Here is a 25,684-nt window from a genome sequence, read left to right on the forward strand (position 1 = left end):
TGATTCAAAATGGGGTAAGAAGTTCTCATGGGGGTCCACCTGTATGGGTAAAGCTGTCCATGTCAGACTCTCACCGGCCAACGTGTTAGGGAATATTAGGAGAGTAACCAACAGAGAGTTGGCACTCTTCTTCCGGGCCACCAAGAGCCTCTTTGTAAAGGAATCATACTGTCATACACACGGTCCAATCCATGGGCGTGCTGCTTGTGCGCGGGGAGCAAACCAAGCAATTATGCTTGAATTCCGCCTGCCTCGTTTATCGTTCATGCTTGATTTTTGCCTGCCCAAGACATCAGCTATAATCCTAATGACAAACTCTACAATGTAATGATAACTGTTTTATGTATCACTAATGAGGCAATCTCAGGAGTCGGGACCTGGTGCAGGGGAGGACTGGGACCTTTTGGCCTGGGGGGAAAATACAAACTAGAGGCCCGTTTTCACGGCAGCCCCAGCCCAAATGACATCACACACGTGCCCCACGTGCTATATGCCGGTAGTCACGTGGGAAATACAGCAAGGACACTCAAGGGAGAGCATGACAGGTAAAGTATAAATGCACTGGCACCGGGGGGCACATAATACATTTTGAGATACAACAGTTTCTATCGCTTACACAAGTCCTGCAAGCAGCCCTTCTGAAGTCTAGAGACTGTCGAAAACTTTTCAACCTAGGCAATATCTTATGTAGCTGTGCACATGCAGTTAACAATGGTGAGAGACCAGACAGATTTTTTCCCACGGACCCTGCAGGCAAGCCTCTGCTCTGTATCATGCTGTGTATATTTACTAGCTTGCCCGCCCTGCAATTGCTCTTTAATTGGGCGTTTATTTCCCTCATTCAGCATAGTATTTTACATTGCCTTACACAAAAACCTGAATTCACCAGGCACAGTGCCAGCCCTAAATCATTAAATGAGAGGCAGCCTGGGGGGAAATCTCCCCCCTTCCCCCCTGGCCAGTCCTCCCCTGACCTGGTGGCTACTAGGTAGCAGAGTGGTCTGTTGCCCACTACGGGTAGCAGCCTATTATCCCTTATGGGGTGCTCTGCCTCTGATGAATACCTGTAGTTGCTTAGTCTCCACACTTTGGAAGAGCCCATATCTACCACTGGTGGTGACGTCAACAAAACCCACTCTTGTCTTGATCATAACACATGTCCAGAAATAAACAGTGTAGTACACTCACAAGCCTAATGTATAGTGTTTAGGCACCTGCTGCAGAATATTGGAGTTAATATGGACAGAGAATTTTAACGTCTTCAAGAAGCCCCTCTAAACGCTCCATTTCACTCTGGCCCTTCACTGGTGCTCTAAACCTGCAGCTGAACTCTGGTCGCCTACCTTTCGTGTCCCAATCTCTCCCTCTAGAATGTAAGATTTTGGCAAGGTCCTCCTACTTGTGTCTCCTACCCTGTTCATGCGCCTCCTGTAATGAGGCAACAGCAGGCTGAACGCGGAGGATTGTCCACGTCCGCATCAGCAGCGCGACCGCCCGCATGGTCGCATGCGGAACGCAGAGAAACGTCCACGTCCGCAGCGGCAGCACGATCCACCGCTCAGTCGCAGACCTCTTGGCGTACTTCACGCCGAGGCTGCACTCCTGGAACACCTTCACAGGCCTCATGGCATGCTGCTTGCCGAGGCACCTCTCATGACAGTCTGGACCCCGTAGGGGCCGCGCGCATGTGCAGTAGAGCCTTTTATACTCTTAGAAAGAGAGTCAGCTGACCAGCTGGTCAGCTAACCTCAGCAAGGTCCTTGAGCTGTGCTGCAAGGTCCTTGAGCCACGTTGTGATTGGTTGAATGGCTGGGCGGGCTGTTTGAGTCCAGCACAGTATAAAAGCAGGCATTCTGTCAGTTGCAAGTTGTCTGCAGTCAGCGAATACTTGTGTGTTAGCACTCAGACCCTAGTCAGATCCCAAAGTGTGCTAGAACCAGCTGGAGCTGGGGATCCACACTTAGCCAGATTCTGTTGATAGCCTAAAGTACTAATTGCATTGTATACTGTGTATGACCTTTTGCCTGTTACCCGTTTATTCTCTTGTCTCCTGATTTTGTACTTCGCCAGCCCGTACCGTTACCGACTATTGGCTTGGCTTCTGACTACTCTTGTGTTTCTCGATTCTGTACCTCTGCCCATCTGATTTTCCGTTACTGACCTTGGCTTGACCTCTGATCTTGATTTCTGTCTGTCGATTCGGTAATTCCTTGCCAGTTCTGATACCGAACCATTTTCCGTTTGACTTCGCCCCCTTTAGTGGTTCGTCCACTAAAGGGTTAACTCTGCTGAGTTCTCCTTGCAGGGAACTCAGTAATTCCTCAGCATATCATTGCTGTTGAGGAACCCGATTCTGAGTTCTTATCCTAGTCGCACAATCGCACACACTGCCCTTCCTTCCAGAGGTCACCATCCCTCTGAGTTAACGTCAGTGTGGTGGGTTTTCCACAAGTTATATCTTCTGTACCTTGTGTTTTCCAGAGTACGTATAAATATTTGTATTATTGGTGATTCCGCAGATCACCATATAATCAAATATATCTGTATTACTGGTGATACTGCGGATCACCAATAATCAGAAAACTCTGAGTGTGTACACCAAAACACCACATCATAACACCTCCATTACCATACACCTATCCTTTGGATCTGAGTGAACTCAGCTTGCCTAATCTTCATCACCCTTCCAGTGAATAAGCATTACCTTGTACTCATACTTTGCTGCGTGATCTAGTTTGCATGTATTCCTGTATTGTCTTATTGCTATATGCAGGGCCAGATTTATCATAAGACACTATAGGCATGTGCCTACAGGTGCCTGATGATGGGAAGGTGGCTCATGCCCCTCCCCAAGTGCCTCCCTCCCTCTGCAGAGTCCCGAGCAGAGTATAAATGAGAGGTTACTCACCCAGCTCTCGGCATTCCACTGGTGATCACATCTCCCTTCAGGCGGGGGCACCTCTAGCTACTTAATACTGAGGTTCCTCTAGCTACCTAATACTTGGGCCACCTCTAGCTACTTAATACTGAGGGCACTACTAACTAATGTCCAGCACTGCGTAATATGTTGGCTCGTTATAAATACAATAAATAAATGATGTAATTCAGTTGTCCAGAACCTATAACCATTATGAGCATATTTCTACCAAATGCAAGGAAAAATGGAAATTTGCATGCTGCGGATATAATTTAGTATGCAGAGCACGACTCTCTTTCTCTCTGTTTCCCTAGCGGTACAGAGCAATAAATGAACACTAAGCTCTCTGCCCGCTATGCTCAGGCCTTTCATTTCCCCTTGTCCTCCTCACAGTTATGAAGGCACCACGTCAAGTGGCAACCAGCAGCGGCCTGCATGAGGAATTCAGGGTATTAATCTGTTATCTATGACTCATTAGTGACTCATGTCCTGCAAAGGCTACTTTCTCTAACCATGTACATTGCATTTCTCGTTCGCTTGGTTCGGGGCTCTCATCTGGGCACGGCCAGGCAATCCGCTGTAAGCATGCCAGGAAAAACTGGACAAAATCCCCTCAGTATTATTTTTCTCATGAAAACAAATCTAAAGCGATGAGCTGCCAAAATAAGAAAGCTGCATTATTCCTGCAAGCCACCGGCATTCCACTGACAATGCCTACCTTTCTGAAAGACATAAATGGGAGAGGAAATAAAGAATGTTTGACATTTTTCCTGTTATTAGCAAAAGTTTCAGACTGTTCCTCTTAATATTCATAGGAAGGTCTCTCCATGCAGACTGTGTAATCCTGCTGAGAGGATGGTGGTTAATGGGGAATTCCATTGTCCCTTATCATGCCCTCTACGGTTTATCAGTGCAGATTTACTCCTCTGTATGGGAGTGTCCTGGTGGCAACTATAAATTATGGGGACCCCTAGTGAAACTTTTATGAGTTCCCCCAACTTTATTCATTATGGGCAGCACGGTGGCGTAGTGGTTAGCGCTCTCGCCTTGCAACGCTGGGTCGCCGGTTCGAATCCCAGCCAGGTCAACATCTGCAAGGAGTTTGTATGTTCTCCCCGTGTCTGCGTGGGTTTCCTCAAGGTACTGCGGTTTCCTCCCACATCCCAAAAACACACAGATAAGTTAATTGGCTTTCCCCTAAATTGGCCCTAGACTACAATGGGACATAGACATAGGACTATGGTAGGGATTAGACTGTGAGCCCTTCAGAGGGACAGTTAGTGACAAGACAATATACTCTGTACAGCGCTGCGGAAGATGTTGGTGCTATATAAAAAAAAAAAAAATAATAATAATAATAATAATAAATAATAATAATTTCCACTAAAGTTACTCTTTAAAGAGAGCCCGAGGTGGATCTTCGGGGGGCAGATGGGACACAGAGCCATGTTTTCTGCCTAATGACATGCCTGTGTGTCCCCCAACCACCGCTCTCTGCCCCCCCCCCCCCCCCCCCCCGATGCACTATAGCCCCCCATGTTTAGCGACAAAATGTGTAGCTAACTCAGAGGTAAACACGGGAGAGGAATTCCCTGTTCAAAACACCCACCAGGGGCGTTCCTGCAGGTTTTCCTGAGCTGCCATTGGGCAGCTCTCTCTCCCTGGCCGCACCTCCTGCTGCTCCCCTGCCTCCCTGCACGCTGTGAGAGACACACAGTCTCTCAGCGCAGCGTCGTGACCCAGAGGTCCTCAAAGTGAACTGGGCCATTGCAGCCCACGGGAGCGGCGGGGAGCGGCGGTTTTTGCGGCTACCTGATCCGCTCAGCCTTGCAAATCAGGTATTAGTACTGCTAAACACAGGAAACTCTAGCCAAATGTCATAGAGACAGGACGTATGGTGGAAAATGTGAAAGAACGCCTTGACATCTATTTAAAGAGTAACTGCCAGGCTGCAAAAGCTAATTTAAACCTGTATTCTCCTGTGTTAAACAGTTTAGAAGGAAGCCAAAAAGGCAATACTGAAGTTAAAAATCTCTCTAACTGTGATGTGTGCTGAACAGCAAGGCTGTTATTCCCAAGCTTGTAAGGAGGCCGGCAGGACGCATAACAGATACTGCAAAGCATTCTGGGGCTGCCTCTTCTCCCCACTGCACGACCTTGGGTCATCCCCTTAATTTCCCTATCACGCCCTAAGGCTTCTTTCACAGTGAGAAGTTACAGGCTCATGTTACAGCAGCTTCTAACAGCAGCCTAAACTCACAGCACTGAAAAATCACAGGGCACATGTTCCGTTAGAGTACACTGCATGAGTCCGCTATTGTTCCTAGCCACATGGCTAATTAATATTCACTGCACAGTAGTGTTGTCCATTAGGATCTTTGGCTTCATAGGAGACAGACAAACATGGAACCTGCCATGAGCTGTCAGGAGCATCATTCTCTGCAAATACTATATAAAGATTCTGTGAAATCCAAACGTGGACAGTGAAATGCATATGTAATGTAAGTACAGCCAATCTTTAGCTACTGATATATGTGTTTTTTTCTCTGAGACCTTATACCTAACAGCTCCTCTTTAAAGAAGAACTGTAGTGAAAGTAACGTAATGAATAAAATGTCTTATTTTTGTGCCTATTTCTTTATAAATAATTTAGTCAGTGTTTGCCCATTGTAAAATCCTTCCTCATGCTGATTTGCATTCTGACATTTATCACAAATGGCAACATCTTTGGTCCTGGCAGGTGCAGCTTTGTGGAATGTAAGTTTACTGAGAGTTCCAAAGCCAGTAGAAAAATATAAATGGTCTCCCAGATTGCTCTGAGGGGAGAATTCTGCATAGCTAAACAGCCTAGGCTAAGCATCACTGGGAGGGTGGGGCTACATACCAATATACAGCAATATATAGTTATAGAAAGTGTTTCTAATGCTGAAACCAGAAAATTAAATTAACATAAAAGTGGGAATCCTACCTAATAGGCGAGTGTCTCTGCGTCCCATGTCCCTGTGTCAGTGCTTTTTCAGTTGTGCGCATGTGCAGGGACGCAAAGACACTACCGAGAGCTGGGGGAGTGGCGCGCAGCTCTTTAGCGGGGTGCGCGCTAATGAGGTAGAGAAGCGTGCGGGGGTTGCGGAAACAGCCTAGTGCCCGTTTTTAAAGAGAGCCTCCGACCAAAAATTGAACTTTATCCCAATCAGTAGCTGATACCCCCTTTTACATGAGAAATCTATTCCTTTTCACAAACAGACCATCAGGGGGCGCTGTATGACTGATATTGTGGTGAAACCCCTCCCACAAGAAACCCCTCCCACAAGAAAAGTACGTACTTTTTTTGGCAGTTTCCTGTCTGTGAACCTTGTTGCATTGTGGGAAATAGCTGTTACAGCTGTTTCCAACTGCCAAAAACCATGCAGCAGCTACATCACCTGCCAACACTAAAATGGTCACTGGAGTTCCTCTTTAAATGGGCCTTAGGCCTAGCCCTGAATAATTTACTGCATGCTATTGTATGTCACAACAGTGCCTCTTTAAAATAACTTTACAGACCACAACCAGAAACTTCTACTATCTACAACAAGTTGATAGACATCAGTCTTTTGTGAAGTCTGGGTCCTCATTACAGATGTGCAATCAGAGATTGCGTATAGCACTCCATATCTACTGAAACTCATACACTATACTAATGGTGTGACTGGCCTTTTCTACCACATAGAACAGGTTAAAAAGGGGTTGTCAGCCACATAATCAAATTCCATTTACCCACCGCTCTGTGTTTATTATGCAACCTGGAACCTCACCCTGCAATGCAAGAACTCCAGTCTATTCAGAAATGTTTCTGATGTTATAAATCTTATCTCAGTCAGTCTGGCTCTATTTGGTACATTGAAGACGAGACGGAAACCTGTCATCACCCCTCCCACATCCCTGCTCCTCCCTGATTGGCTTAGGGCAGTTCAGTGAGCTGCTGAAATATGATCTATGCTGTGTTTACAAAGCAAGCTAGCTATGACAGTGCAGTTTCTAGGAGGAAAAAAAGAGTAAGGGAGGCAAAGACATCAGGATTGGTTTCAGTCAGAGGCAGTAAAGATGGAAAATGTCCGGAACAGTTTTATCGTTATTTACTGTGTAAAAATTACCTGAAATAAAAATGTGGACAGTATAATACATAAGTTATGTACGTAGAACAAATAGTTATCTACGTATATATGTGTTTTTTTTCCTGGGATAGTAGTACTAGTAAAGATAGAAAAACACAAGGACACCGGGAGCCCAATATCGTATATTATCGTTGCGACACTTGGTCTATCGTAGTGAAAATATACTCACAATTTTTTGGTTGCTTTTGAAGGCAACCACCATCAAAACATGTGGAGAAGTACCGTCTTCACTCAGCCTTGTCGGTCGCCACTCCCGGAAAAAATCACCACTATAATACTACGGTGGTGTAATCTCACTTTATGAGGTGCTGTTTAGCATAAGACACTGTGGGAGGCGCCCTTATATTTCAAAGTATATCAATGCACGTCAAATGATCAAAGGTAAGAGTAGAAAATCTTACCTGGTATGAAGACTCATCTCCTAGAATACAGCACCACGATATTTGACCTGAGGAAGCGACTTGGTCGCGAAACGCGTTGTCCCTAGTGCTTAATAAATGTAATTTTACTACTACTATGTGTATGAGTCTTCATACCAGGTAAGATTTTCTACTCTTACCTTTGATCATTTGACGTGCATTGATATACTTTGAAATATAAGGGCGCCTCCCACAGTGTCTTATGCTTTTCCTGGGATAGTATGGCTGTCTCTGCTGCTTTAAAGGAGGGAAGTTTATATTGTGTCCCACAGGAAGTCAACTGCAAAATATTAAATTAGACAGTGCAGTAAAAGCCAGGTGTCCCGGATCAGGCTGGGCAACATCCCCCGAGTTCACAGTCTACTTACAGTATATATTTAACAATTTATTACACACAGCGTAATACCTTCACCAAGATCAATGTGGCAAAACGTGCATAATAAATGTCATATTAGCCGCATTCCTGAAATCCCTGGATCTCGCTGCTGCAGTCATTTCCTCGTAGAGGAAACTGTTACATCTTAGAAACTGATTGCAGGGCTGGAACCTTAAATCTGGCCGGGAATATTTCTGGCTTTGATGCCGGGCAACTTCTAGCAATACAACTGGCTGATTTCCTATGACTGCAAAGTCTACATGTTCCTTGCCACAAATCTTGGTAAGGGTGCATGAAATAGAGGCGCAAGGAAAAAGGGGCGCAGGTGGGAAACTAAATCGTAAAAAGCAATAAAGATTTTTTCATCTGGGTGCAAAGTGAAGCCAAAAACATGTAAACGCTAAGTATCATTTCCAACAAAAACATATTTACTTTAAAAACCGTTTCATTATTAAAAAATGCAGCTTAACCTAACCCTGCTCTCACACAGAACCTTACCCTGGTGGTGCATAACCCTAACCACTCCCCTGATGGTGCCTAACCCTAATCCCCTGGTGGTACCTAACCCTAAGACCCCCCTGGTGGTGCCTAACCTGAACCCCCCCTGGTGGTGCCTAACCCTAAGACCCACCCTGGTGGTGACTAACCCTAACCACCTTTTCGGTGGTGCCTAACCCTAAGATCCCTCCTGGTGGTGCCTAACCCTAACCACCTTCCTAGTGGTGCCTAACCCTAAGACCCCCTCTGGTGGTGCCTGCCTAACCCTAACCCCCCTAGTGGTGCCTTACCCTAACCCCCCTGGTGGTGCCTAACCCTAAGAACCCCCCGGTGGTGCCTAACTCCCTGGTGGTGCCTAACCCTAAGACCCCTTGGTGTTGCCTAACCCTAACCCCCCGCCCCCGGTGGTGCCTAAACGTAAGAGCCCCCCTGGTGGTGCCTAATCCTAATGCTCCGTACATACAATGCAATTTCCCACCCAATCGATGATTGATTGGATGGGAAGTTGCATTGTGTGTACATGTCCAAAGTGCACCCGATTGATAAAGCGATCGATTTTCCAATTATAAGTGCGCAAAATTCATCACTTTATTGATTGCGAGACGATCGACATGACTGAAATAATCATCCTATCCCTGCCTGTTGGGGGGGGGGGGGGGGGGTTGCATCATGTGTACCAAGCATTAGACCCCCCCCCCCATTGGTGCCTAACCCTAAGACCCTCCCCCCGGTGGTGCCTAACCCTAAGACCCCCCTGGTGGTGCCTTACCCTAACCACCAACCCCCCAGCACACACACCCTTCCAGATTCCTAACCCAAACCACCCCCCCCCCCCTCTTGCACAAACACCCTTACAAATGTAGAAACGATAGCATATTTGGTAACGTAAAATACATACAAATGAAATAATATTACAAAAACTATAATGTTGCAAGTTTAAAAACCACAACATATTTCAAAAACTTGAATGTTCTAATGTTGAAAACAGAGCCAAATATAGTGTATTATTGTAACGATCGGTGTAACACAGAGAGAATCTGATTACCGGTGATCTGCAGTATCACCGAGAATGCAGATATATACCAGATTATTGATGATCTGCAGTATCACCGATAATCAGATATATCTCTAACCTCTGGACACCTGAGTGATCAGAGTGTTTTGGTACAACAGTAATACTTTGAGGATCGCACCTGGAAGACAGGTGCAAGAGCAGATAGGAATACTGCTCGGTAACTGGTTCCTTCCGTAGTCTGGACTCTCCATGGGGAGGAGTCAGACTGACAGTGGGAAGGACAGAACGTGAGTGACACCAATGGAGAAGTGTCACTGACAGATCTGCGAGCTATCTCCTAACAGGAGAGATAGTTCTCGAGGTCGGACAAGCCAGGTCGTAAACACACGGACAGATAAGGTACAGAGACAGGAGGCAGGTGCAGAATCCAGAGACTAGCCGAGGTTTGGCAACAGAGTATCAGAATGATAAAGGTACAAAATCAGAGATCAGAAGAATGGTCAGGAAAGCAGAAGGTCATAACAAATAATCAACAATGCCTAAGCTAAGGTGTGAGTTCCTTGGCCGTCACCACCTTGGAAACTGATCTAGAATAGAATACAGATAATAACAGACTTCCTAGACTAAGGTGTGAGATCCTTGGCCATCAACACCTTGGAAACTGTCTAATAACACAGATACTGACAAGGTCTGAGTGCTACCACGTAGTGATCGCAACGCCAGACACCAGAGAAATGACCAGCATCCAGTATATATACACCAGCGCTCACTAGCGCCTCCCCTAAGTGCTGGATCAATGGAAGTTGCTGAAATTGTCAGCTGACCGGCTTGGTCAGCTGACTCCCTTCTGACTGTCATAAAGGCCCTGCCTCTCTGCGCGCGCGCACGTCCTCCTGAGCCAATGTGGACTATCAGTCCCAGCCACACCAGACATGTGTTGTAATGTGTCAGCCTGTTCGAGCGCGGGGGCAGCCGCACCGCCAACCGAGCATGCGGCGGTTTCCCCGCGCTCAGCCACTGTGTCAGTAGTAGACCTATGCGTACCAACTGCCGCGTCGAACGCGGACTCCGCCGCCCTGACCGCTGGGCATGCGGCGGTTTCTCCGCGTTCCGTCCCGCTAGTGGATGCGTGCCTAAACACTCCAGATGCCATGCTAGACACGGAATCAGCCGCCTCACTCTGAGTATTTGCGGCGGCTCTTCCGCATTTTCTCACAATTATGTATTGGTAGTTGAAATGAAGTATGATAGAGTAATAAACTATACTCACAAAATAAAGGCAACCACTGTATAGGCAGGTGAGGAGATTAGACCTGACCCCACTCGGGATTGAGAAGTCGCTCTCAGTAGATGAGGGAAAAAGGGGTAACACCCCTCTACCAGAGGTGGACTTGGCATAGCGTAGTATGGATACAGAGGCGCCAAAAGGATAAAGGTATCTAAATAGTTTAAAACATGAGGAGGCAGTAGTGGACTTACTTCCTCTAAGCAGACACAAAAATTACCAGTGCTTATCAAATAGAATACGTTTATCTACATACTCCAGAGAACAATGCAATGCGTTTCGCAGGTTTGATCCCGCTTCTTCAGGCAATAACAACGGAGTAATTGCAGATGTGGTCAGTAGAAGAGCCAGGCATTTCTGTTAAGTGCAGAGGTGCCTGGCTCTTCTTCTGACCACATATGCTATTACTCCATTGTTATTGCCTGATGAAGCGGGATCAAACCTGCGAAACATAATGTTTACCAATTCTTAAAAGGACCACTATTGCAAAACATTTTAAAATACTTGTTAACATCTAGTAAGAAGTGCATTTCTTCCAGAGTAAAATTAGCCATAAATTATGTTTTTTCCTTTTTTTGCTGTCACTTTTAGTAGGTAGTAGAAATCTGACAGAACTGAAGGGTTTTGGAATAACCCATCTCCTCATGGGGGGTTCTCAGTTATTACTTTATTTACAAACACACTAACTAAACTGCAGTTGCTCAGTCTAACTGAAAAAATATTTTGCTAATGAATAGGCAGGCTGGCCGGCGTCTTAGTACTGATCAGTGCTGGGCAAACTACGGCCTGTGGGCCGTATCTGGGTCTCGCACACGCGGTAGATCCGGGCCGCAGTATTCATCTCCTCCCCTCTTCCCTCCCTGCAGACTCGCGAGTGTGAGTTAACACTCACCTCATCGCCGCTTCCAGCATTGCGTCTCCATGGCAACAGGGCATCACATGACACGGCATTGGGACGTCCCGGCGGCGTATCACGTAATGCCCTGTTGCCATGGAGATGCAACGATGGAAGTAGCGTCATCGATATAACTTATCTGGTGTTCTGTACCGATTGTGACATCCATCTTCTCTGCAGTGCTTTACTCTAGTGTAGTGAGGCACTGCAGAGAAGAGCAAATGTTGCATGGAACGCAAGAGATGAGTCTGCGTTCCCTGCCCGCTGCTATTTCTGGAGGGGGAGCACTGAAGGAGGAGCCTGAGGTGGGGGGGAGTCTGCCCCACCCTCCCTGCTGCTGTGTGTGCCTGCTGCTCCCCCCTCATAACCCTGGGGCACCTATAACTAGCTATCTATACTGGGTGCACCTATAGCTAAGGGGGGGGGAGCCATCCAAAGGTTCGCAGGGTGCCCAGTGATTTCTAGTTACACCCCTGAATAGAAGCCTTTGCCATTCCTTGAAATAATAGCTCCCCCTCTTCCGAATCCCATTCTCTCTGTAACCTCTCCCAATCTTATTCCTTTTTATTGCTTAATACAGTGATGTTTCATGAAATTCTCTTTTTATCACACAAGTGTGCCCTTCCTAAATGTGGATCCCACAAGGCCCCATGCTACAGGGAGTCTGTAGGCTCTCTGAGTGATAACCACCAGAGATTACCTCTGTTGGTAGCAATTGCAGGTGCAGCCTGATTAGGTGTGCTGCCAATTTCTTCCTGTCCCTAAAAAAAGTGTAAACCCTTTTATGCAGGGGAGTAGCAATAGGGGGTGCAGAGGTAGCCACCGCATCGGGGCCCTTGGGCCAAAGGGGCCCCGAAGGGCCCTCCCTCAATTACAGTATTAGCTCTGTATTGGTCTTGTGCTCATAATAATCACTTCTATAGATACTTTGAATAGTAGGGATCATTAACAAACAGCTCCCCATCCCCTTCTTGCACCTCTGATACTGTAGTTGCCATTAGCAGTTTTTGGTGTGCCGTATCAATTGTGATGTATAGAGTGCTTAGGGGGGCCCCATTGTAAAACTTGCATCGGGGCCCACAGCTCCTTAGCTACGCCACTGCTTTTATGGCCAGCTGCCCCCAGGTTCACACTATGCTTTTTGTTAGTTAGTGGTTAGGGTCTCTTCCATGAGGATACCTCACCGCAGTGGAAGAGTCTAGTACGGAACACTCTGCATGCAAACTCTTTTTGAAAGGCCAACGCTGCCACCTCCTCCTGCTGCTCTCTGAGTAATTGCTTGACCCCTCCCCTTCCCTACTCCGGTTTCCCATGAAAAGCTGGCCAATTGGCTAAATATCACTGCAGTCGTTTGTCCCTGTACTGTGTACAAACGTGCTCGATGGGTTTGATGACAAGGATCTAGATTTCGATCTCCTCAGGGGACACAGATGGGATTGGTTCTGCAAGCTCCTCAAGGGACACAGATGTAATTGATTCTGTGTTCCCGGGACACATGTTGGCGTGATATAAATATGGGAACCAATGTCACGATTCTGAACGGCGAGGTACCCCTATGCTCAGATTCATTCAATAGAGCCATATTATCTCCAAAGAATCTATCTAGCATTCCCATTTCCATATAAGAAAGATGCAGGAGATGAAAGAAATTCATAGATTTGGATATTTTACAGCACCGCATCTGCTGACAGCCGACAGGAGCTATGTCATAAATCAAACCGCAGAATGTTTATGTTTGACTATCAAAGGGAAAGTTTGTAATTCCCAAACACTACAAATTGACACTGCACCGACTTTAATTAAGAACTTGTGTTGTTTTCAGTAGAGCTCTGACAGAGAATTCCTTGGACACACTGCTACAAGTAAGGACAGATGTGCGGTCGTGTAATATAATAAAGAGCAGATTACAATGTTCTTAATCCTTCTGCTTATCCTCTGATCTAATAGCCTCTATTTATCTTTTCCTATCATTCTTACGTGACTGCGCACAAGCTTGCTAAATACAATAATGAGATGTTGTACTTGAAAAGAACATTGAGAAAAAAAATGCATTTTTGGAGATCCGTAGGGGAAAAGGATTAGTCGTTACAGCTGAACTGGGGAAAGACAGGTAAATACGCAATTGGATCAGCCTTTGTAAGGCATTTTACCAGGGCCGGTCGTAGACTTTCTCCAGCGTGAAGCACACTTTGAAGGATGGGCAACTCCTCTCCCTCCGCCCCCCGGGAATCACTGATATATATACCCCCATCATACATACAACATATCATATACTGTCTACTCCCCATATAAACCACATCACCAGTGAGAGATCACCCTGACTAGTCATGGGGGAAGCTTTGGCATGCGACCAATCAGTGAGGGTTGCTGACGCCAGACCGACCAATCACAGCTGCCTGACGCTCCTTTTGCTAACTGGTGCCATGGTCTCATGGGTGGGACCACGGCACCATCATTGGACCAATAACTGCACTCAGTCAGTTGCAATGACATCTGATAGGTCACTGCTACTGATCGAGTGCAATGATCGGCCATGGTGATCTCTTGTCAGTGATGGGATTTTACCGTAGCATGCCCTATGATGTTATAGGGAAGGGCAGCAGGTGCCGTCGGTTGAATGAGGATGGGGATTTAGGGGATGCGTGGATGAGGAGGGTAGTGTGTGTGCCAGGAAAGGTGGTCGAATGGAGAGGAGGCAGGCGCCAGGTGACCAAAACTGATGTCTAAATGCTGCCCCGTAGGATTTTGCCACCTAGATGATGTGATTCAGGTGGCCTCATGGTAGATCCACCCCTGCATTTGATTTCATTCTCACCTGGATCCCGGCGTAGAGCCTTCCCAGCCCCCTCTCTGCCCCCCCCTCGTTCCACACTGGCCACCCCGTTGAAGTTATTCCACCTGTCTATCTGTACTGCATACTGCGCTCGCGGATGCACAGTACAAATGTGCAACTATTGGGGGTGATAGAAAACACCCTACAAAGAAAAAAACACAGAGACAACAGGAGCCCAAATGGTGCAGAATGTCACAGTAGTTGGAGGAGAAGGGGGTGGCAACTAAATAATACAAAGATGGGTTGCAGAAGGGAAACAGACCACTGTAGGCAGGAGGAGGAGATGTATGATCTCTTAGAGGCGCCTAACTTGCGGCTAACATCACCATTTGGCACTTTTAGTTTGGCCTGAGGAAGTGAACATGCACCCACGAAACGCGTTGTCAGTGCACAATAAAAATTCATCTAATACATGAATATGTCTTCATGGAGGTGAAGCCACCTCACTCTTTTTTTCTATTTTATTGTTTTTAACGTATTTTATTACATCTAGGCACCTCTTCCCCCCCCCCTACCTTGCAATACAGATGTGCCCATCTGAAGAAGCACCGAGGGATGCGAGTGCTTCTAAGCTTTCTACAGAGTCCCAAACGCACATAAATTCAATGAGGGGACAGCGGTGGAACAAAAGAACCGAGAGAAAACCAGGAATCTATGGGATCCAGAGTCTCCCCTCTCTATAGGCGAGCATGTAACCTAAAGCCAGATGTGTTGCTTACTGTATAAGCAGAACAGTCATCCAAGTCTGAAGTAAGGAAGGTCTAAAATGCCAATTTCAGATTCTGCAGTAATTCTGATTACTAAAACTGCTTATTACCGATTCTGTGCATTTCCGATATGCAGGATCGTCTGAGGCGGTATGCAGACGATCCTGCATACCGCAATTGGGCACTTATTTGACCTGAGGAAGCGGCGTACACTGAGAAACGCGTTGTCACTGTGCACTATATGTTTTTATTATCAACTAGCTGATTGCCCGGCGTTGCCCGGGTATGCATTTGGCTGGTGTTGGCTCCGCCTACTTTTTCTAACCCTAACACACAATTACTCACTGACCAAGTTTGTGAGCTTTGCGATCTTTGGTATCAATAATCTGCATTGAGATGAAACAAATCTGATTGGGTGTGTGTGGCTCCACCCCCTTTTCTGAATTTGAACCCCAGTCACCCAATAACCAACTGTACCAGGTTTGAGGCCTGTGCCATTAACAGTTCAAGAATGGTAGCAATTAAATATTCCCCTTGAAAAACAACAGGTGAAGTTTGATTCACTTTTGTAGGCTCCACCCACTTTTCTGAATATTAATTTCAGTCACCCAGTGACCAACTGTGCAAAGTTTAAAAACCCTGCCATTAACAGAATGGCAGCAGTTTACATTTTCTCAGTGAAATTTGTATTTGTCTTCACCCACTGATGACCCGGCGTTGCCCGGGTATGTATTTGACTGGTGTTGGCTCCGCCCACTTTCTAACCCTAACGCACAAACACTCAATGACCAAGTTTGTGAGCTTTGGGGTCCTTGGCATCAATAATTTGTATATTCCCATAGAAATTAAACAAATCAGATAGGCTGTTTGTGGCTCCACCCCTCTCCAGCATTTGAACCCCAGTCAACCAATGACCAACTGTAGCAGGTTTGAGGCATCTGCTATTAACAGTGTAAAAATGGCAGCAATTTAAATATTCCACTTGAAAATCAACAGGTGAATTTTGATTGGCTACTATAGGCTCCACCCACTTCCCTGAATATTAATCTCAGTCACTCAGTGACCATCTGGGCAAAGATTGGGAACCCTGAAATAAACAGGGCTGCAGTTTACACTTTTCCAGTGAAATTTGTTTTTGGCTCCGCCCACTTTTTGTAACCTGGACACAAAGTCACTACTCAATGCCCAAGTTTGTGAGTTTTGGGGTCCTTGGCATCAATAATTTGTATTTTCCCATGAAATGAAACAAATCTGATTCACTGTTTGTGGCTCTGTCCCCTATTCTGAATTTGAACCCCAGTGACCCAATGACCAACTGTACCAGGTTTGAGGCTTGTGCCATTAACAGTGCAAAAATGGCAGCAATTTTAATATTCTCCTTGAAAAGTGACATGTGATTTTTGATTGGCATTTTTAGGCTCCACCCACTTTTCTGAATATTAATCCCAGTCACCCGGTAACCAGCTATGCTAAGTTTGAGAACCCTGCCATTAACAGTGAAGACGGGCTGCAGTTTACAATTTCCCAGAAAAATCTGTTTTTAACTCCACCCACTTTTTGTAACCTTGACACACAGTCACTACTCAATGACCAAGTTTGTGAGCTTTTGGGTTCCTGGCATCAAAATTGTGCTAATATAAGCAGTTTATCCAGCAAAGAAATCTGGCTGTTTTTGGCTCCGCCCCTTTACTGAATTTGAACCCCAAACACTTAAAGGGAACCTGAAGTGAGTAAAATTATTTAAAATAAACACATGACGTCGCTGCAAATGAATATTACATACTTACCTCACTGTCAGTTCCTCTCAGAAGCTCACCATTTTCCCCTTACAGTGATCACTTCCAGTTCTGACAATATTTTGTCAGAACTGAAATATACCAGTTGCTGTCAGTTATATATCAGCAGCTGTCAGTTACAACTGAATGTACAAGGTAATGTCCATGTTTCCCTATGGCTCAAGTGAGCGATATTACAGTTTAACAGTGTGATGAGCAGGAAGCTGTTATGGGGTAATGGCCATTTTTAAAATGGAGGACGGAGAATTCCATTGATCACAGTGGACAAATGGGACACGGGAGAGGAGAAAGAGATTGGGGAGTAGACTGCACGGGAGGTAAGTATGACCTGTGCATGTTTATTTTGACTTTTTATTTTCAGTTCAGGTTCTCTTTAACGACCGACTGTAGCAGGTTTGAGGCCTCTGCTATTAACAGTGTGAGAATGGCTGCAGTTTCAACATTCCCCTTGAAAATCAATAGGTGAATTTTGATTGGCTCTTGTAGGCTCCACCTACTTTTCCGAATATTAATTCTAGTCACCCAGTGACCAACTGTGTGAAGTTTGAGAACCCTGCCATTAACAGTGTAAGAAAAGCTGCAGTTTACATTTCCCCATGTAAAAAGTTAGTTGTTTTTGGCTCTGCCCACTATTTCTAATCTTGACATACAGTCACTTAATGACCAAGTTTATGAGCTTTGGCATCAATAAGTTGCATTTCACCATTGAAATTAAACAAATCTGATTGGCTGTTTTTGGCCCGCTCCTTTCAGAATTTAATCCCCAGTCTCCCAGTGACTGACTGTAGCAGATGTTAGGCCTCTGCCATTAAGAGTGCATGAATGTCAGCAATGTAAATATTCCCCTTGAAAATCAAAAGGTGAATTTTGATTGGCTGCTGTAGGCTCCACCCACTTTTCTGAATATTAGTCCCAGTCACCTAGTGGCCAACTGTGTCACGTTTGAGAACCCTGCCAATAACAGAATGGCTGAAATCAATCTAACAAATCTGATTGGCTGTTTGTGGCTCCACCCCTATAGTGAATTTGGACCCCAGTCACCCAATGACTGACTGTATCAGGTTTGAGGCCTCTGCCACTAACAGTGTAAGAATGGTAGCAATGTGAATATTCCCCTTGAAAATCAAAAGGTGAATTTTGATTGGCTGTTGTAGGCTCCACCCACATTTCTGAATATTCATCCCAGTCACCCAGTGGCCAATTGTGTAAAGTTTGGGAACCCTGCAATTTAAAAAATGAAGTTGTTGGCACTGCCCACTTTTTCTAACCTTGACATACAGTCACTCAATTATCAAGTTTATCAGCTTTGGGGTCCTTGGTATCAATACTTTGTATATTCCCATTGAAAAATAAACAAATCTGGCTGTTTGTGGCTCCGCCCCCTTCCTGAATTTGGACCCTAGTCACCCAGTGTCCAACTGTACCAGGTTTGAGGCATCTGCTTTTACCAGTATAAGAGAATGGTAGCAGATGAAATATTCCCTTTGAAAATCAAAAGGTGAATTTTTATTGGCTGTTGTAGGCTCCACCCACCTTCCAAAATTTTAATCTGTCACCCAATGACCAACTGTGCAAAGTTTGAGAACCCTGCCATTAACGGTGTAAGAATGGTTGCAGTTTATATTTTCCCAGTAAAAGTTGTTTTGGCTCCACCCACTTTTTGTAACCTTGACACACAGTCACTCAATGACCAAGTTTGTGAGCTTTCAGGTTCCTGGCATCAAAAATGTGTGAATGGAAGCAGTTTATCCACTAAGGAAATCTGATTGGCTGTATGTGGCCCCGCCCCTTTAGTGAATTTGGACCCCAGTTACCCAATGACCGACTGTAGGAAGTTTGAAGCCTCTGCCATTAACAGTGTAAGAATAGCAGCAGTTTAAATATTCCCCTTGAAAATCAATAGGTGAATTTTGATTGGCTGTTGTAGGCTCCACCCATTTTCTTGAATCTTAATCGCATTCACCCAGTGACCAAGTGTGGCAAGTTTGAGAACCCTGCGATTAACAGTCTAAGAATGGCTGCAGTTTACATTTTCCCATTTAAAATGAACGGCTGAAATTTGATTGGCTGTTATATGCTCCGCCCACTTTTCCTGGATTTGTAACCTCGGGCACCAAGTGACCAACTGTGCCAAGTGTGGGGACTTTGGCTTAATTACTGTGAGAATGGCAGCCTTTTACATTTTTTCCATTGACTTGAATGGGTGGAATCTGATTGGCTGTTTGTAGCTCCGCCCACATGTGCAGGGGGGCCGCGAGACCCCCAGAACCTATCATCCCAGGTAGTAAGGGATCTGTGTACCAAGTTTCGTTCAAATCGGTCAAGCGGTTTTCGCGTGATCGCGGCACATACACACACACATACACACACACATACACACACACATACATACATACATCCGATTTTATATATATAGATAAATTCGACAATTTTTTTCCTTTACTAACTTGAACTCCTTGCTAGTTATTTTTATTCTGACACCTACTCTTGGGCGCCATCTGTACCTGTCTAGTATATACTATATACCCTACCTTGTGGGGTTCTCGCCTCGCAATTTTTTGTGAATCGAAGTTTTTAGGAGCAGTGACCTTGACCTCCCAGACAAAGACCGAGTGGGGACAGTTATTCCCCACAGGCTCATACGAGTGGTTGCCTTAGGAAGCAACCCATACTTTTGAGTATATTCACTTCTTAAGATATCTTATTCATATCCAGGCGATATCATACCAGAGCAGGCTCCTGGGTTTCTGTGTGTTCTCTTATGTCTCGCCAGTACAAGTGTCTCCCCTACAACAGTATTCTTAATCATACTGTCTCCCTATTCCAGCGATTTTTATTAATGTGTCCCTTATTATTATTCTATCCCCCAATTTAGTGCTGCTTTTCACAGTACCTCATTTTGTAGTGTGCTCTGTCTATTATACTTTCACCACCATTAGTGGTGAACAAATAATGAATGAAGACACAGAAGAGCCAAAGAGGTACTTTGGAAATGTTCTAAGCCCACCACTGTCATAGGAGGGCAAAGTGCCAGGGAACCCCTGAAAATTACTCAAGGAACCTTGGGGTTCCAGGGAACCCTGGTTAATAAAGCTCTATTGTATCTTGTTATGGCAAAAATTAGTTCAAATTACTGGAAGGTTTGGTTTCGGTTTGCTTTAAGATCAAGCAAACTCAAGCTAAGTTTATTTCAGATGTGCGAAGGCGGTTATAAATATCGGAACTTGTTCTGCACGTAACTGGATGTTTGAAGTAAACACTGGTTCAGGGGCGGACATACGGCCGTGCAGGCCGTGCCGCCGCACGAGGGCCCCTGAAGTTCCGTTTTCTTCAGGGGCCCATGGCATTAAGTACTTTTTTTTTTTTTTTTTTTTAATATTTTTTTTTTTTTTTATTATTTTATTCCCGGGGGCCCCCCGACTCCTATCCTCCCTCCCTCCCTCACCTCGGGGGCCCCCTCCCGATATGCGCGGCGGGAGAGCGAGCGAGCGGCAAATGCAGGAAGGGCTCTCCAGGCATCCGCTAGAGGCCCAGCCGCTTGGTCTCCAATATGTCTCCAGTTGGAGACATATTGGAGACTCAGCGGCTGGGCCTCTACCGGATGCCTGGAGAGCCCTGAAGACTTCCTGCATTTGCCGCTCACTCTCCCGCCGCGCATATCGGGAGGGGGCCCCCCGAGGTGAGGAAGGAAGGAAGGGAGGGAGGGAGGATAGGAGTCGGGCCCCCCACCCGGATAGCTACCCACCCGGCTACCTACCCACCCGGCTACCTACCTACCCACCCGACTACCTAACCACCCACCAGGCTTCCTACCTACCTACCCACCCGGCTACCTACCCACCCACCAGGCTTCCTACCTAACCACCCACCCAACTACCTAACCACCCACCCGGCTACCTACCCACCCACCAGGCTTCCTACCTAACCACCCACTCAACTACCTAACCACCCACCCGGCTACCTACCTACCCACCCGGCTACCTACCTAACCACCCACCCGGCTACCTACCTAACCACCCACCCGGCTACCTACCGGGCTAGTTACCAACCCACCCACCAGGCTACCTACCCACCCACCCGGCTACCTACCTAACCACCCACCCGGCTACCTACCTAACCACCCACCTGGCTACCTACCTAACCACCCACCCGGCTACCTACCGGGCTAGTTACCAACCCACCCACCAGGTTACCTACCCACCCACCAGGCTACCTACCTACCCACCCACCAGGCTACCTACCCACCCACCAGGCTTCCTACCTACCCACCCGGCTACCTACCTACCCACCAGGCTACCTACCCACCCACCAGGCTACCTACCTACCCACCCACCAGGCTACCTACCCACCCACCAGGCTTCCTACCTACCCACCCGGCTACCTACCTACCCACCCGGCTACCTACCCACCCACCAGGCTTCCTACCTACCCACCCGGCTACCTACCTAACCACCCACCCGGCTACCTACCTACCCACCCACCCGGCTACCCACCCACCAGGCTTCCTACCTAACCACCCACCCGGCTACCTACCTAACCACCCACCCGGCTACCTACCGGGCTAGTTACCAGCCCACCCACCAGGCTACCTACCCACCCACCCGGCTACCCACGCACCCACCAGGCTACCTACCTACCCACCCACCGGGCTACCTACCTACCTACCGGGCTAGTTACCCACCCACCCACCAGGCTACCTACCCACCCGGCTACCCACCCACCCACCCACCAGGCTACCTACCCACCCACCCACCAGGCTACCAACCCACCCACTCAACCAGGCTACCAACCCACCCACCCACTCACCCACCCACTAGGCTACCTATCCACCCAACCACCCATGGGAGCTGCGCGCCGGATGGAGGCTGGGACAGGAGGTCTGCTGCTGCAGGTGAGTAAATGTTTTTGTTTTATTTATATTAGCAGGTGTATGTTCTGGGCAGGTCTGCCACATGATTGCATGTATTTTCTTCGCAAATCTGCCGACATGATTGCATGTATTTTCTGGGCATATCTGCCGACATGATTGCACGTATTTTCTGGGCATATCTGCCGACTTGTTTGCACGTATTTTCTGGGCATATCTGCCGACTTGATTGCATGTATTTTCTGGGCATATCTGCCGACTTGTTTGCACGTATTTTCTGGGCATATCTGCCGACTTGTTTGCACGTATTTTCTGGGCATATCTGCCGACTTGATTGCACGTATTTTCTGGGCATATCTGCCGACTTGATTGCACGTATTTTCTGGGCATATCTGCCGACTTGATTGCACATATTTTCTGGGCATATCTGCCGACATGATTGCACGTATTTTCTGGGCATATCTGCCGACATGATTGCACGTATTTTCTGGGCATATATGTGTATTTTCTTGAGAAAACCTGCACAATTATGTGAATTTTCTGGGGAAAGGGTCACCAAAACTTGGGCCCACTGTCTTTGCGTTGCACTTTTCAAGGGAACCTGAGGTGAGAATAATATTGAGGCTGCCATATTTCTCTCCTTTTAAGCAATACCAGTTGCCTGGCTGCCGTGCTGGTCCTCTGCCTCTTATTCTTTCAACCATAGACCCTGAACAAGCATGCAGCAGGTCAGGGGTTTCTGACAATATTGTCAGAACTGAGAAGATTAGCTGCATGCTTGTTGCTGGTGTAATTCAGTTTATTACTGCAGCCAAATAGATCAGCAGGGCCGCCAGGCAACTAGTATTGTTTAAAAGGAAATAAACCCTCACCCCGGGTTCGCTTTAAGTTACAGTTAGCTCCGCCCTCATCCGGTCATTGCCACGCCCATTTTTTTGCTGCGGCGCTACGCGCCGCAGGTTCTGTCCACTAATTTTTGCCGCGGCGCGCTTCGCGCGCCGCAGGTTGTAGCCACGCCCATATTTTGCCGCGGCGCGCTACGCGCGCCGCAGGTCATAGGGGGCCCACAATTACAATTTTGCACAGGGGCCCACTGCTGGCTGTGTCCGCCACTGCACTGGTTAGATTAACTTCTCAGTAGTTCGTATCCAACAGACCTTCTAAAACAGATGAAAAATGTTCAGTGAACAGATCTGTTCCAAAACTTGAGTGTGAATGTTCGGAGAGCCTGGGAAACTCGGCTCTTCCGCAGCTCTGCTGCCCTGACCACGATGTGTAATATATTTAGGCTGGCATAATTTCATCCCCATCATAAAACGACTTAATAAAAACGTATACCTTTCAGAACGAGAGACAGATGTTTCTAAATAACGCTGACTTCAACAAGATTAAAAAGGGTAAAATGAAACGGTGTCAGCATCCAGCCACATATTTCCTCTTCTTACAGCTAATATTTCTCTCCAAACAGGTGAAAGTCATCTACGATGGCCGATTCCATCATTCTGTCTTTTGATTGGCTGCCTCATCATCTTGGTAGCTGCTGCCTCGTTTCCAGGTAGGATAAGAAGGCCACTCAAGTAGTGATGGTTGTGTAATAATAGAACTCTGAGGAGAAGCATGTGATCACTTTGAGATCAGCTCTGATTTGCTGTAACAACTTCCTGCTTTTGCGCATGGTTGTGACCAGCTAATTTCCTTGCTTTTCTTTTACTTTTGCTACACGCCAGTGTCACTGTTAATAAGCATGAAAGAGGTTTCTTCAACGGTATTTTTTAAAGTCATGCAAAGAAACAATTTACAACTGGTGTTAGAGATGCTTAAAACCTCTTGCAAGATGGCCAGAATGCCCTGCTATCTTCCAGTAGGAACTGGAATGGTAGAGGGTGCACAACTAATTAAGGCTGTAACTAGGGTTGCTCAAATCCGGATCCGGGAGATATCCGGATAGTTTCTATCCGTATATCTCCCACTAAACCTGTGCGGGCTGGGTGGTCAAGCTTACCTGTCTGACGTCTTCTTCGTCAGTCCCTGGCGCCTCCCATGATGCGGTCCATGCGCATCACGTGACTGCAAACACTTCCTCCTTCAACCCGGAAGGAGGAAGTGTTTGTAGTCACGTGACCGCCGCGTGGACCGCATCGTGGGAGGCGCCAGGGACGGACGAAGAAGACATCAGACAGGTAAGCTTGACCCCCCCCAACCAGCCCGCACAGGTTTACTGGGAGATATCAAGATATCAACTATCCGGGTATCTCCCAGATCCAGATTTGAGCAACCCTAGCTGCAACCCTCTTACCATTACTAGATGACAGCCTTGGAAAAGTCAACAGCAGAGGTGGCCTTTGGGGGGGGGGGGGGGGGCAAGTGGGACGATCGCCCCAGGCCCCGCACCTGAAAAGGTCCCCGCATGTCATGCCCACCATACCATGCTCATTTTGGTAGGGGTGAAGGAAAGGTTTACAGAAGTCTAGCTGTTTGTGTTCTGAGCAGTGTGCAATTTACAAATACTCAGATCTTCTTATTGTGTTTTATGCGCCTTATATTTTGCACCAACCTTCGTTTTATTGCTTAGGTTTTTGTCTTCAGCATACTTTACTGTACTATGCCGTTTGCATTTTTGTAATGAATTTCTGCACTGACATGAAGCTTGCCAAATGTCAGATTAAGGTAATGTGCAGGAGCCTCAGCCTGAGGGCCCCAGGGCCATTTAGGTCAGTCGAGCATAAACTGGAGCTAGAGGGGGCTCAGGCTGGAGCCCCCAGACTGGTTGGGGATTGGTGCTAGGTTTGATAAGATACTAGGGTAGGTAAAGGCTGGTTGGGGAGCTAGGGATAAGTACAGGCTGGCTTGGGAGCTTGGAGTGTGAACCAGACTGGCTAAGGATGGGTGTTAGACTGGATGAAGAACTGTGGATGGGTGCTAGGCCAGCTGGGGAGCTGGAGATGGGTGTTAGGCTGCCTTGGAGAGCTGGAGATTGTTGCTATGCTGGCTGGGGAGCAAGGGATTGGTACTTCGCTGGCTGGGGATGGCTACTAGGCTGACTGGAGAGCTGGGGATGAATGCTCGGCTGGCTGGGGAGAAGGGGATGGGTACTAGGCTGGCTGAGGAACTGGGGATGGCTACTAGGCTGACTGGAGAGCTGGGGATGGATGCTAGTCTGGTTCAGGAGCAAGGAATTGGTTCTAAGCTGGCTGAGGAGCTGGGGATGGGTACAAGGCTGGTTGAGAAGCTGAGGATGGGTGCTAGGCTGGCTGGGGAGTGTGTCTGGATAGAAATACAAACTTTGGACTCCCCATTCAGCCTAGCACCCATCCCAGGCCAGCCTAGAACCCATCAGTTGGTTAAAGGCCAAAAAAACAATATAAGAATAATTACAATATGTAATGTAATCAAACGGCGAATGGTAGTACCAATGGCTGTTTGTATTGTAATTGTTCCTATATTGTTTGGCTTAGTGGCCTTTAACAAGTTTTTTTACAATAATAAGACAGACTGCATTAGAGTTGAACAAGCCCGCGAGTGTGGTGGTACGGTATATGGTCTACACTTACGGCTCTAGGCCCCGCATATGACACTCACCCCAGGCCCCGCGTACTCTAAGGCCGCCTCTGTCAACAGGTTACTTGGTTACTTGTGTTATTCGTCATGGCAACACCTCAGAGAAGAGAAGTTTGAAAAGCAGAACCAGGAACCACTGGAAGCCTTACGGGGAAAGTGGGAATGATATTTTCTGTCTAATTGTGCAATACTGCATTTGATGCTCTTATATGCAGAGTTTAGAAGAAGGCTTCTGAACATTGTTTATAAATAGCTGTGGCACAAAGTCTTGCTTGCTCTTCTTGCCGTCAGTGCTTTGTCTGCCCCCCCCCCCCCCCTTTTATTCTACAAACAGCATTGCACTAACTTTACGCTAAGTTCAGCT

The 25,684-nt window shown here is 46.8% G+C and overlaps 1 protein-coding gene across 4 annotated transcripts in view; it reads right to left on the bottom strand.

The window, feature by feature from the left end:
• The window catches only part of COL8A1 (collagen type VIII alpha 1 chain), a 196,953-nt gene that overhangs the window by 117,054 nt on the left and 54,215 nt on the right, over positions 1-25,684 (bottom strand). The gene's annotated exons all lie outside the window — the stretch shown is intronic.

This window comes from Hyperolius riggenbachi, chromosome 2 (genome assembly GCF_040937935.1).
Source record: "Hyperolius riggenbachi isolate aHypRig1 chromosome 2, aHypRig1.pri, whole genome shotgun sequence".
NCBI classification, from domain to species: Eukaryota; Metazoa; Chordata; class Amphibia; order Anura; family Hyperoliidae; genus Hyperolius; species Hyperolius riggenbachi.